At 40.4% G+C, this 14,415-nt stretch overlaps 1 long non-coding RNA gene across 1 annotated transcript; it reads right to left on the reverse strand.

Moving 5' to 3' along the window:
- Positions 1-235: 235 nt before the first annotated feature.
- LOC138689276 (uncharacterized) lies at positions 236-14,357 on the reverse strand. The gene is made up of 2 exons (XR_011328130.1): positions 12,936-14,357; positions 236-8,037 (listed from the first exon to the last, which is right to left on the reverse strand). It is a non-coding gene; the product is annotated as an uncharacterized lncRNA (long non-coding RNA).
- Between the last annotated feature and the right edge of the window lie 58 nt (positions 14,358-14,415).

Below are 14,415 nucleotides of genomic sequence, written 5' to 3' on the forward strand. Positions count from 1 at the left end.
ATTGAGCTGTTACAGTAATTTATCCTGGGTATTTGGAATGCTGGAATATACTGGTTATCTGGATGTATGGCTTCTATTCTGGACTGATGCAAAATTAATTACAATTCCTGATGTTGTATGTGCAGCTGTTTTCCCTTGAAAAAAAGAGAACCCATTGGGGCAAAAACTTAAAAAGAACACTGAAAGATCGGGGAATTGGCACTTGTGTTTGCAAGAATCTGAATAAATTCACAAGTAGAACAAGATTCAAAATCTTTAATGGTCCAATTGCAAAAAACAGTAACTCCAAGAGGAAATCATTAGACATGACCTTCTTGCAAACAGGAATTAATAAAATGTAATCTTAGGCTACAACACATTTTAATTAACTTAAGGCCTCTTTCTGATAGATGGTAGTTTCTATAAATATTATCTGCATATACAGTTCTGCTAAGGAAATTGGTATAATCTTGAATTTCAGTCATGTTTCTCCTGGGCGATTTTACTGCTATTTTTTATTTTTCCTTCCCAACAGAATGCAGTCTCCACACTGACCCCTGGTTATTAGATTATATTTTAGCCAAACTAGTTACTATGCCTGGCTAATGAGGAAAAATGACATTTAACTTCAAAGTTGGCTATTTAACAAAAAGAATGTAACATTAATTTGTATCCTTCTCTGTCCACGAGGCTGCCATGAACCATTGACAGCTTTATTTTTTGTTGGTACATTGGCACTGATGCATATAATATAAACTGTACCCTCTCTTGTGTCCCAAGATGCAGTAGAATCCACGTCTGAGGAAAGTAAGAGCCACTGTAGAGATAGCCACCATTTACAGGTGTGGGAGAGATGAACTAACGGGCAGAAAGGTGTGAGATGTTAAAAGCCAAGGTTTTGCCCTTCCCGACTTCTCATTTATTGTGCACAGCAAGATGTAGAAATAAAGTGTTTGGGCAACAGTTAGTTAATATGGGAAGAAGGACTGCTTAATTCCCCAATGTTTATTATGCCTGATGTTTCTCTCTCCATACTAAAACCTGGTCTTAAAATGTCTTGGACTTCCTCTAGAATTAGTGGAACTATTCTTCACCATCACTAGTGTTATATCAGTTTTTATCATTAGTGATAATGCAACTATCATAAGGTACAAAGAATGAAAAAAATTTAAGAGTTCGAGAAAATTACCATTTTGGAAATCTCATTTTTTCAAATAGACACTTAACTAGTTAAAAGGACATACAGCATCTTTAACAGATGCAATGGTATTGCAACAATAGGCAAGAGAATCACATTATCAAGCAGATAGCACACGGAAACATGAGATCATCTTGTTTGCCACTTCTGCTGATAGAAGCCAGTTGTACGTCATACACTTTCAGAAATCTCTATTTCAGAAAGCTGATCTTCCAAGGAGAAACATGGCCATGCAAGGAATAACAGTTGACTTCAATAGGGTGCCAAGATGGTAGAGATGGGCTGAGAGGGCTCAACTTTCCTGGCGTTCCAGCATTCTCTTCTTGATGTTAGTGACAGTGACAAAAGTGCTTGTACTCATAGGACACAGAGAAGAGATTTGGACTATGTCAGTAAGACAGCTATCATTTTTTAGAAATGAAGAAAAGCTGTTTCCAAAGGGAGTGCTATTGCTACTTAATCTTATTTGTTTATTCTCTGAGAAGTTCTTTGAGATATGATACAGAATTGCCCCATATGGGGAAAATAAGGGTGGAATGGGCTGAAAATAAGAGAAGAGACAAATTTACATGACTTTTCCTTTCTCTCTGCACTTCAGAGTGGATTCAGTGGGAAGGAAGCACACTTAGCCTTTCAACTGGATAGGACGTTAACAGGGAGCTTTCCTAGCTGGTGAAGTAATACACCCTTCAAATGCACATGTTGATGAGCTTTAGTGGCTTTTTTGAACCAGTAATCTACACTACTTCATTCATTGTAAATGGTATAATGTTTTGCATTTAGAGAGTGCATTTCAGCCAGAGCTTTACAAATACTCATTAAGCCCCGAAACACTGCTCTGGAATAGATGAATAAATTATATGGGGAAAGTAATCATTAGAAACCGTGTTGTTTTGTCAAATAGTGTACAGTTTTCATGTAACCAAGGATGTAAGTGCAGCAAGTCCTTGACACCTATTTTCACTTTCCTATATGAATATTCATTTGGCTTAAGTTAACATTTCATCCCCACATCTTATCAGAATTAAAATTCATCCTCCTCTAATGGAAACTGTGCTGTTTCACTGTTACAGACAATGGTTGGCATCAAATAAAATTGTTCTTTGTTCCAAAACTATGGTTAGAATTCAGTGGTTAATCAGATGCTGATAGCAAACACTCACGGTTTCCTTTACATCCATGTGACAATACAAAAGACAATGGATATGTGGCTAGCGTAAGATTCACTCTCAACATTCCAGGCACATTGGGCTTTGTCAATATACAGCTTATCATTATATGTCGCCTTAGTCTGAGTTGTATTTCTTTCCCCTACTGCAAAATGGTTGTGCACTGAATTCTATTATAGCCATATCTTAAATACATATATCTTGCATATATCTATGTATCTTACACTTGGCTAGTGTTACATTTTGTTCTAAAAAACCCTCTAGAATATTAAAACCAAAAGAAAGGATGCTTCCAGGGACATATGGTGGGTTATTAAATGGTTTCTTCTAAAAATCCAGCCTGAATCTGATCCACTTTGCTAATGTCCAGATGTTTCTCATTACATTAGCATCAGCTTAAATGAAACAAGTTTAGTCAGGGTGCTCATATTAAGAAAAAAAAATAGCCATAATGGTATCATTTTTGCTAATTTTCTCAGCAAAGCTAATATTTGAAGGGCTGGAGTTGTAGGTGCACTTAATCCTGTCATCGGGTCTTATTACATCAGAACTTTGATGTTCACAGAGCCAAGGGTAAAAGCCTGCAATATCCTAACTCATCGTGTAACTGCTTTATGAACTGTATGTACAATGCCTGTTTATCTTCATCTTGATTCACAAGCAACAAAATAATCTTAGAAAAGTAAATATTCTCAAAACAGCTACAACTGAAAACTGCAAAGCTGATTTCCCATGTACCAAACTAATTCTTCTCCAAAATTTATATGACAGTATCATCAATACCATCAGCTGTTTTTTCAGCACTCCAGAAGGATGTAATGCTGATAAAATGAGGAATTTTTAACGTTATTTTATCTGATTTGCTTTAGCAGCAACAACCCCAAAAGCAGGATTAATTGGAATAATGACCTTCAGTTGAGGCATTTCTTGGGAAATTCACCAGAAAGTGGAGAGAATGGCCTGAAGTGAAAATGCTAGTTTATTATCAATCTCTGGAAATGCCTCAGGCCACCACTGCTACTACTACAGCAAAGCTGCACCCTCCACTCTGGAATTAGTACATTCCCTACAGATTTGCATATAATGGAAGTAGTTATGATGGTTTCTCAAAAAAGTCTTTGTTTTCACCGTGCCTTTGCCAAACCTGAGCCAGAAATGTGTCATCTAAGGAGTCATTTATGTATTTAAAAATGCGTACTGCTTTTACGCTGTTGCCATGGGACAGCTATAGCAGGAAATGAGCAAAACACCCACATAATTATTGTTGACAGAATACAGTTCCAATTTTATCAAGTGTAACCCCTATGTGATATGTCGTTAAGGCAGCCATCAACATCTCAGTGAATGAAATACTGATTCGACAAGTATGCAGTGCCCAAAAGAAATGTACAATTGTTATGCTTGAAAATCAGAACATGTGAAAGACATCTCCTTGACTGAGATAATGTGGGAGTAATTATTGCTAAGTCTCTGAAGAACAATTAGAGTTGTTTTTTATTAAATTTTCACGTTATGATTGACATTGAAACTGAATGAATCAATATATAAAGCCAGTTTACAGTGATCTAATAAGATATTGAGAAAGATGATACTTTACAAAACAGTCTGTGGAAAAACTATACGGTGCTGAGAAAAAAACATAAATCTACCATTTTGCAAACCGCCTTGCTTTTTATCTTTTTTTTGTATTTAAACTGCTTAGCTACTATTTAAATTAGATTTCAGAGGACTGTAATTAAGAAGTGGGATATAATTAATCATTTGTAGACATCACATCCATTAGGTATCTAAATAATAAAAGTTACTTATAACAGTGTTTTATAACAACCTTAGAGAGTTTTAACCATTAATCAATAACAATGGAGAGATGTCAGTGTATAAAACTGAATCAGGTATATCAATATTCCAGTTTGATAAATATCAGGATATAGCTTGCTGAAATACATAATTCTCTCTCCTTAATTGCACGGTTACTTACTTCACTGATTAAAAGGAAATGTGTTTCAGGTGGGTTTTATTGTGAATAGTAACAAATTTGTAGATATTTAAAAGATATATGGAATAGTTCTCCCTCAAGAAAGGAAGTCTCAGATAAGAAAGAAGAAATTTTTGAAAGGTAATACTGCAGTAAATGAAGAAGATTTCTTTTCTTTTAATTTATATAAAATACTGAAGTTCACTAGACATCTTTTCTGTATGAATTGAGTCTGTACTGTTTATCTATTTCAACATGCATATTTCAAAAAGCAGGAATGAAAAGGTGTGACACACGTGTAAGTGCATTAAATTACTGAATAATGTTTTGCACCCTGCTGACCTTTTTAGTGGTAAAGTAAGCTGAGGCACTGAGTCTATTTTGGTCTATTCTGCGGAATTCCACCTACACAGGCTCTAGAGGAATGAAGAATATACAACGGTTAAAAAAAGCATCTTTTCTTTAATACATTGACTCAGTCCACTGAGATTCAAGAGCTCTTCTCAAGAACTTGCAGAAGGCTCTTCTTTTTGTATCTGTGTTTTAAAAGTTACCTATGCTATTTTGAATTATTAGAAATTGCTCACCAGGTTTATGCAAGTGAGCTGGGTCGCAAGCATCAGAGCGTGGCCTTACTGCTTCGGGATCTGAACAGACGTCTTTAGGCAGCACAGGACCGCACTGGGGGAAATGTCCTCTCTCAAACCCTTGCTAACTTCTGAAGCTGCTCCTGGGACTCCCCAGGCATCTGCACCCTGGCAGTCCCAGCAGAGCAGCCTGAGGTGGCGAGCTCCGTTACAGGAGGTTGTTGTGTGTGCACCCAGCGAGCCAGGGAGGCTCAGCTGCAATTCTCATCCCCATGGCCGGCTCCCATGCTGGGTGCCATGGCCCTGTGAGTCCATCTGCACCCCTGGGATTTGGGGATTGCAAGTGGAGAATGGTGCAGCCAGACAATGATGCCAGCCTCCGTCCTGGGTGAAGCCTTCGGGAGGTGCTGCCCTGAAGACCAATTTGTAACCCAAAAGTAATAGCCATGCATCTGCATCCCATCTATCTTTTTGAGGAATAAGCGTAATTATTCAGCACTGTTACATCTGAGATTGAACTGACTTGCAAACTGAGAGGCATTGGTCATGCTGATGGTTTATTGCAGGAAGGGAAGATTACCAAGAGAACAAGACAATAAAAAGGGAACAGTGGAAATTAATTTCACAGCCTGCAAGGGTCCTATGGCTGAACCTGTACCAGAAATTAAGGCAGAACTGGGATAGTGACAATTTTGCCTATCCTGGATCTGCAACTTACAGATTTATTTTTTTCTTTTTCCAGGAAAGAGATGATCTTTTCTTTCTAGTTTTGTTGTGTGTGATTACTTATTTATTTTCCTCCTTAAGCCAGGCAAAAGAAAGTTTTATTTCCATCTCACCCTGTCTTGGGCTAGGGGGACATACAATCAGGTGAGGATTTGCAGGAGGATATTTATGGAACCCTGCAATATTTGGGGATGGGGGAAAAGATGAGAGATACCGCTCAGATTTTTCTTGTTTCGTTTTTGTTTTAAAGTACGCTTTTCTGTTACTATAGCTACTGGCTGTGTCATGCTCACATACAGCTGCTTTATCACATTGTCTTTAGAACTGACTGACTGCTGTTGCAAACCATCAAGGCCAGGAGTGGAGGAGATACAGACGTGTAAAAGGAGACTGGAAAACCACAGAAGGATCCGAGTCCAGCACAGGAAGAGGCAAAAACAGATGTGGAGGATTGGCAAGAAGGCACACTTGCTAGGATTGTAACAGAAAGCATAAAGAAACAGGAAAGGAGGATACTGGAGAACCTGTGATGAGGTATGTACAATTCATGTTACTAGAAAAATCAAGGAGCCTGGTTAACCCTCAATTATCTCCTTCTGGGGACAAGCAGATAACCATAATCTTAGACTCTCCTGCAAAGGAGTCTTTGAAAGAGGAAATGGGAGACCACAGTGGGAGGAGAGTGCTCTGCCTGGCAAAAGTTTATTTAGGAAGAGGGCCGAGACCTCAGTGAATTATAAGCCTGCTGAGAAAATATCTCTGGAAAGACAGGGCAGAAGACGCTAAAATGGAATCTTGTCTGGAGTTTTGTGTGGGGATTGTTATTAAGGGGACTCCAGGGTGAAGTTTTGGGTCTTGCAAAGCAAACGAGGAGCAAACTTCAGGAGAAGCCTGGATAGTGAATTCTCAGGGGTCTTTTTAATTTCTTTAGAAAAAATGTCTTAGTGAAGATTACTGGGAATATGTGACATTCTGCTTGTCCTAAGTGCAGTATGTAGTTGCAAAAAAAGGCAAATATGGTAATGGCAGTTGCCAGAGGTGCTGAAAAAGGGTAATTCCAGTCATGGGCTACTACACAGGATAGTGGACTCAAAGCTGGGGAAAAGAGCTTTGATGGGAATACAGAAGTGAGGCATCTCATGTTGGGGAAAGGAGTAAAGTGCATAATCACTGAGGAAACCTCAGAGAATCCAACAGTTTTTTAAAAAATTTTAACACTTTTAGCCTTAAAGGTCAGAGATGTCCATCTTTCCATTTGTCCCTTCTTACAAAAGGACCTCCTCTTCATACTCAGGTGCCCACGGCTATGGGAAGACAGTGAGCCTATTTGTGTTCATAAACACAGAACTGACTTCAAGTGTCTGCTTTAAAACAAACCAAATGTTGACAGTCACAGGTACATGAATTTTAAAGAACTAAGGGTCTCTCAGTGCTCAGGCCTACAGTGCCCTTTGCCAAAAAAAGTAAGAAAAAGATCCTCAACTGTTCATTATAAAAATCTTAGTTAAATTTCTGGAAATTATCCTGTAACTGACTTTGGCTTGTAATTGTTCTTTTGTATTTCTCCCTTCCACAAGTAACTTGAACACTGTGCAGCCATTTAACTATTGCCACTTCTGTTTAGAATGATAAGACATATGCAATGACAAAATTATGACTATTCATTATTTAGTTTAATTATTGATTACCAAATATAACTTAGTACAAGGATTCTAGGTGTTAGGTATGTAAATTATTGGGACTTTGTGAAATGCAAAGGAGAGAAAACGAGGAGAAGCAGCGATAGGACTGTGTTAAATATAGTAATCATAAAAGCTTGTGTGACAAAAATTTGTAAATTGACATAGTCATTAGGAAATGTATTCATTAATTTTTGATTTTGCATGCATTTTTGTGCATTTGAGGGGACAAGCTTAACTTGATTCCTGAAATATAAATCTTTTGGGCAATAGGATATTCAGGTGACAGAGGTAATTGGACATACTTAGATATTGGCATCTAAATGGTAAATCAGTAGGGTGGCTTGAAAAATGAAGATTTGTATGGAAAATAGAATTGTTTTGAAGATATCTTCTGGATTCCACAAAAGGTACTTTCAGCATGAACACGCTTTTAAATACTGACAGTGTTTTGGAAAAGAAAACCTTTTAACTAAAGATAATTACCATTTTTCTTACTCCTAGGAGAGTTCAGCATGTTTTGGAAGAAGAAGTTTGAATTTGTTATGCAGCACGAGTGTTGCCTTCTCAATGTCATTTTCCCATCTGTCTTGCTCAGCAGTGTTACAGTCTCGGCTGATCCATGTGTGCAGTCATCAGTCAGCTCATACTGCATAGTGATACAGTGAGGCTGAAAATTATTCTTGTACAATGTCTGCCATGCTCCATATCTTCCTCAAAGGAACTGTGGATACAATTTGAACTTGTTTATATTCTTTCCAGTGGCCAGGAAAATGAATAATTCCTTTTTCCATATTTGGAATTCCCTCAGCAATAGATTTACCATTATTTAATCTTTCTTACTTTATGAGCTACATTTATCTTCTGGTACTCATAGAATTCTATTGCCTGACACTGTCCAATGGAAATTTAGGGGAACGTCTCGATCTAGTGCAAGGGAAACAGGCTCTAAAAATCTTTGTCTAAAATTTGCCATCACTTCCCCACAGCATGAATTGCACCGTGCACAAAATTCAAAAGATATTTCATTTAACGTCAATGCTTATAAAAAGAAAACACACAATCTTGGTGACAATACCTTTCCTGTTCCATTCAAGATTTATTTGGCATTGCAAGCAAGATATATTAATCCTGTCCTGGAAAGTACTTAGGCTGGAAATGAGTAATATCTTGCAGATGGTTTGCCTAACTTCTATATGTATCTTGTGACTCTTGCCACCCTTCCTTGTGTCTAGCTCTCCTGACTTCTGTGGATTGTGTGGTTCAACTGAGAACATTCCAGATCAGGAATGAGCATGTGCTCTATATTTAGTCATGTCATCAGTAGTACCATTGTGCAAGTTGCTTATCTTTCTTAACTACATCAGGGATTGTCCTTCCTCTTCTTGTAAATAACAGAGATCTTTCTTTAAGTTCAAATGTGCCATGTATTCTTTCTGTGAGCTAGACAGCCACTCAGTAATGGTGCTCTTTAGCAGATATCAGGTGATGACAATTTTTGATGTCCACCTATTTCTAAAAATCTTAACATTTTGAATCAGCTTCTGTTTTCATAGAAACCTAGGCTAAAAGGGATCTTGTGAGATCATCTGTTCATAACTCCTTATCTTAGACAAAATAAGTATGCTTAGAATCTCTCTGACTGACAGAAGTTTTGTCTGGACCAGCCTTTAGAAATTGGTGATGAAGGGAATACCATGACATTCCTACTTAGTCTGTTTTACTGTTAATTACATTTGGGAAATTTTCTATGTAGTATCCATCTTTAAATTTATCTCGGCATAAATCAAGCTGATTTCTACTCGCCCTGAACTAGATGAACATGGAATAAAATTGATGATTGATATGTGTTAAAAACCAACAACTATATTTTCATTTTGAAAGAATACAATAATGATCTTTTCGTTATCTTGTTTGCTTTCCCTACCCAGTAAGGTAATATTTGGTCTTTCTTGGACTTGAATATTTTTAATTTGTCCTCTTCCTGTTGTAAACAATTTTTGGACCTCAGAGTTAAAAAACCAAAACTCTCTGCATGTTTGATCTATTTCTTTAGAGGGTTCCTTTAACCTACAGCATGACACTGGCTCTAGCTGTGCATGGCCATTTTTTGTTTTTCAGATTATTGAAGAGTCCTGTTGATGTCACTAATATTTTTATTCTGCACTGAGAAACTGGCATTAGGTAATCAATTACATATATTCTCTTTTTTTCTTCATAATTCCTTTTGATTATAGGACACCCAGAAGTGTCCCAAGTCTCTGAAGTCTACCATTTTTGTATGTTCAAAGTTGCAGCGATTAGAGACCTCGGCATGTCTCTTTGAGTTACCCAGGGACACTGGAATCTATTATTCTTATTGTGCTATTTTTTGAATCATTAATACTGTTCTCAAGATGGCTTTTTCCCATGCTGTTTGAGAGTTCAACAGTGAAAGCTGTTTTCCCTAATTTGAACAAATACCCTATCTATTCCTTAGTGAAGTTCCTCCATCATCTGAAAAAGTGTTGCGGTTTTGGAGAAATGGCATGAGAAATTTTCCTGGAATGTGGATTTGCCCGATTTCTCCAAGATCTCTTTCATATTTCCCCTATAGTCTGATTAACATATTCTTCTACCTCTAAGAATCAGTGTTTTGATTTCTGGTCCCTTAAGCACTTGCCACTGCTAGAGGGAAATCTCACTGCACAATCTTGAAGAACAATTCCATTGCAAAACCTATATCTGAGTAATCAGAAAAAGAATTGGGCACACTGCTCCGAAATTGTCTTGCAAATTAATCTGTCTCACCGTGAAACCTTTTGTGATTTTAATTCTCAGCTGTTCTGAGCAGAGCTGGTAAATCACGCTAAAAGACGTTACACATTTTGCATTATGGCTTATGAGCTTTCTTAACCACAATTTAATAATTCAGATTCATTGCTTCTCAAACACTCTGCCTCTGTCTGGCCTTGCACCTTTTATAGGTTGTGTTTGTCCTTTAAAAAATGAAAAAGTCATAACTAGCAGGCTTTTCTATGCATTATATCTCACTTCAGTTAAGTTTCCTGAAACAGCAGCAGCTTTTGACCTTTAAGACCATCAAATTCAATTATATTCAATTCTCAGAAAAAATAGGAAATAGATCATTAGAGTACACAGCAGCCTGAAATCCAGCTGTGATTCTGTAACCTCCTAGACACTGGATCTAATTGTGACTGATGGAAATTATAAATTTTTTTTGGTTGGAGATTATTATATAGTATCTCCAGTATTATTTGCAGATTCCTACTCCATGTTTTGTTGAAAAGTTATAGCACACGAAGGATTGAAAAAGTGCAGGGCAACATGCAGACCTCAAGGGGGCAGGGGGTGGTGGTGCATGTAATAAAAGTGGAAAAAAAGGAAATGAGAAGATTTGGATGTTGGCACTGACAGGGTGAAGCTGGGCTGTAAGGGCAAGGGCTGAAAAGAAAGGGATGAGGTAGAAAGGATGTTCATGTTCAGTTGTTTGATTTTATTCTGGAAATAGCAAAGTGTAGATACAGATTTTGGCATACTTTAAAATGTATCACTGCTCTCCCAAGGCAGAAGAAACTTAACAAAGTCATCCAAAAAAGTGCTCCCAGGGGATGCAGATAGAGCAAGTAACACTAGTAATGCATTCACATAAAGCTGCCAAATGTGGGTTCAAACTTGCAGCATTCAGGGACCTCAGTATGTCTCCTTGCATTACTCAGTTATCAACAAAGGGAGGCTTGAATCTCTTAGCTTTTATTAGACCCTTAATCTTGTTGAATACCATATTTTACTTCCTTTAGTTGAGTTCCTGGTATTATGGCTTGAAACTCCTAGTTTAACCCCAAATATCTTCTTCCAGATAGTGCCTCTAGAGAGCAAGGAATGATATGTACTAGAAAATAAAAGTGGCTGAGATCAGCCAAGGAGAACTGGTACCAGAGCTTGAGCTCCAGCTGTACGCAGAAAGAAAAGTAAATCAGAAGAACCTGGTAATCTTATTAATGAATGATGCCTGGAGGCATTCTTCCTCCAGGGCTCTAAATCACAAACTACCTCCTGGTGAGCCCAACGCAAGTCAGCTTGTGAACTTTAATGAATTTACAGTAAGTTTTCCTCTTGATCTTAATTTTAGAATAGAGCTCTGCAAGTTACTGTAATAAAACATGTTTTTTCAATAATGCATTTATCTGAAATTAACAGGTGCCACAGGCACCATGATGCATCAACTCAAGATTTGGTCATGTGACAAGGGTGATAAATTGAAACAGTGAGCTTCTAACTTGATGTAATGAAAGCATTTTCACCACAAGAACATGGAAATGAGATGATAAAAGAGGCTGTGGGATTTCCATCCTTGGAAGTTTTCAGATCCTACCTGGACAAAGGCCTGAGCTGCCTGGCCTAAATTCAATGCTGACCCTGCAGGAGGTTGCACTAGATGACCACTGTCTCTTTCATTGCAAGAACTGAGGAGAATCAATGAAATAGGAGCTGGGTTCAAAACAAACAAAAGGAGGTGATTCTTCATACATAGTTCAGTTAAGATGAGCATTAGGCACGCTTTGCTACTGGCTGTTTTGGATGATAGAAGTTATGTGGGCTCTGGCCTAGACAGGTTAATGGAAGACATCCATTAGGAGTTACATATGGACACAACATCTTGCTCAAGAGCCTTCTGAGCTCACAGCTTCTGAAGGCAAGCACTAGATGTAGATACTAGAGTTGGGGGAAGAAGCTGGGGAGTTGCATATGATTGGCTCTTGCACTCTTTCCAGGCACCTGCTCTTATGAGATCTGACAGAATACTAGGCTAAACAGACATTTAGTTTGACCCAGTACGGATGCTTTTAGGACCTGAAATCCATGACAATAATGTTTATTCAATTAAGTTATTACTCACTGTAAGTGGAAAAGCCTATCTTGTCACAGCAGCCTACTGGCTAAAGCGTGGTGGAGGTGCAAGCTAACTTCAATGAGTTCATGCAGCTACCAGCATGAAAGACTTGCTTCATACCACCAAGGTAAATTAATCTCTCCAGAGCAAGAGTTTGTCCTATCTCTGTGCAGACACAGATCTAAACATGCAATGACACTAAGCAACTTGTATTTGACCGACTTTGTAATTGCATGAGAACTGACCTTATTGTGGGTTCTGTGATAACTTACACCTAATCACATTACCAGAATGACTCGAAATTGTTAGGGTTTCAAAGAAAAGCAGCACAGAAATTTTTGTTTTACAAGTTTTAATCAAAATTCTGACTGAGGATAAAAGGGTAGAAGACACTCTCTCCTGCTTTTTAATTGTGCATAAACTAAAATTCTGTGAGTTGTTGGAAGATGACAATATCAAGGAAGAATTTTTGATGGTGTCACGTCAGGGAAATTGAAGTTAGCAATAACTCTGCAGGTATAAGACTCTGCTAGGCTTTCACAAAACCCCCACCAAACTCTTGATTTCAAGCCCATGCTTTCTCATGTGCAACTGAAATCAAACCACTTTCCAACACTTAGCCTGTAATGTGTCCCACAGTAATGGCCATTCTTGGTCTTGTATCGCGTCATCTTCTCCAGCAGTGGCCAAAAAGGGAGCCTACACAATGCTATCCTGATGCACCATACCTGCATGTTGTCTGAAACTCCTATGAAATAGAGCAAAGTCCTCTCTCTTCCCATTGCTGCTGCTTTTCTTGCCTCCTATTTTCTTCTGATGATGCCTTTTGGTTATTTAGAGGAAGAACAAGCAAGCACACATATATCATTTTCCCTGTACTGCAGCACTTGCCCCTCTTACACCCACCCTATTGCATGGGTTCTCCTTCTCCCCCACAGCCATGCCCTCAGTTGTTCTCCGTTTTCATTTACTCGCCTGCTCCCAGTCAAGCCCATCTGCCTTTGCAGCCTGTCTTTCCCCTATTTAACACTATCCTTCTATGCTGAGCTAGCAAACATACCATTTCCTGGCTTTTTGATCCTTCACTCTCCCCAGTATCAGAACAGCAGAAACCCCACAGAGCTGCGCTTGGCTCTACTACCACTGCTGCCCTCATGGAGAGAGGCAAGTGCAGATTTCCCCACCCTGACCACCACCTTGGCTTTCTCAGTCCCCCTCTTCTGCTGCACTTATCATCCCTGTTGAGCCGATGCTGGGAGGCACAGGCTGGGACTCCTCACCTGGGACCCACCATCGCTGTGCTGGCTGGCGCAGAGGACCAGAGGAAGAGGCACAAGGGCCCTGCTGCGTGGCAGCCCAGCCGCAGCACCCCTTTGCCTGTCCCAAACCACATTCTCACCCGACTGCAGCTTTGCCTGGAGCATTTAACTCTGTCCTTAGCTGTAGCTTCCCCGTGCGCCAGCACCGGCAGAGAACTTAAGTGTCACAGGTCTGGGCTGGGAGGGAGCAATGCGTGCGTACCTTAAATGCACCTGGCAGGCTCCCTCACGTTACCACTCCCTCCTTCTCTAGGTCACCGGTGAACACAGGGATTGGCACAGGTCCCTTGCAGTACTGGCGACAGCTCTACTTTGCCAGCTGCCTGTTACTGACTCTCTGCTATCTTTTAACCTCGCAGCCATCGTCCCTGGCACCCGAGGTTCAAAGTCCCCGCGGCCTTTCTCCCCTCACCTTCCACTATCGGTCGGAGCGTATCCCGGGCCAGGGTGGAAGTCGAGTGCCGTCACACCTGTACTCATCCTCCCCTTTGACACGTTCCGGACGGTAGCTAGGACGCCGAGACCGGAGCCGATTCATCCGGCCTCTTCCCGGAGCGCCTTTAAGGATGTGCACCCTCCCCGTCAGGCCGCGGAGCCGCTCTTGCCCGCGCGGTACGCTGCCGGCTTCCGCGGCCCCGTCCCCCTCGGTGCCCTGCGCCTCGGGGGTGGCCCCGGCGGGTGGGGGCTGCCGCGCCGCCCCGCGCCTCCCCGGGGCGGGCGGCTCCGCCGGGGCGTGAGGGGACGAGGCCACCGGCCCACGCGGGACTTGGGGGCGAGGGGGCGGGCGCGGGGCAGCGGCGGACAAAGGCGGCCGGCGCCACCTCAGGCTCCCGGCGCCACCTCAGGCTCCCGCCCGCCCCCCCCTCCCCTTCCCCCGCGGGTCCTCCGC

Source organism: Haliaeetus albicilla, chromosome 16 (genome assembly GCF_947461875.1).
Source record: "Haliaeetus albicilla chromosome 16, bHalAlb1.1, whole genome shotgun sequence".
In the NCBI taxonomy this organism is placed as follows: domain Eukaryota; kingdom Metazoa; phylum Chordata; class Aves; order Accipitriformes; family Accipitridae; genus Haliaeetus; species Haliaeetus albicilla.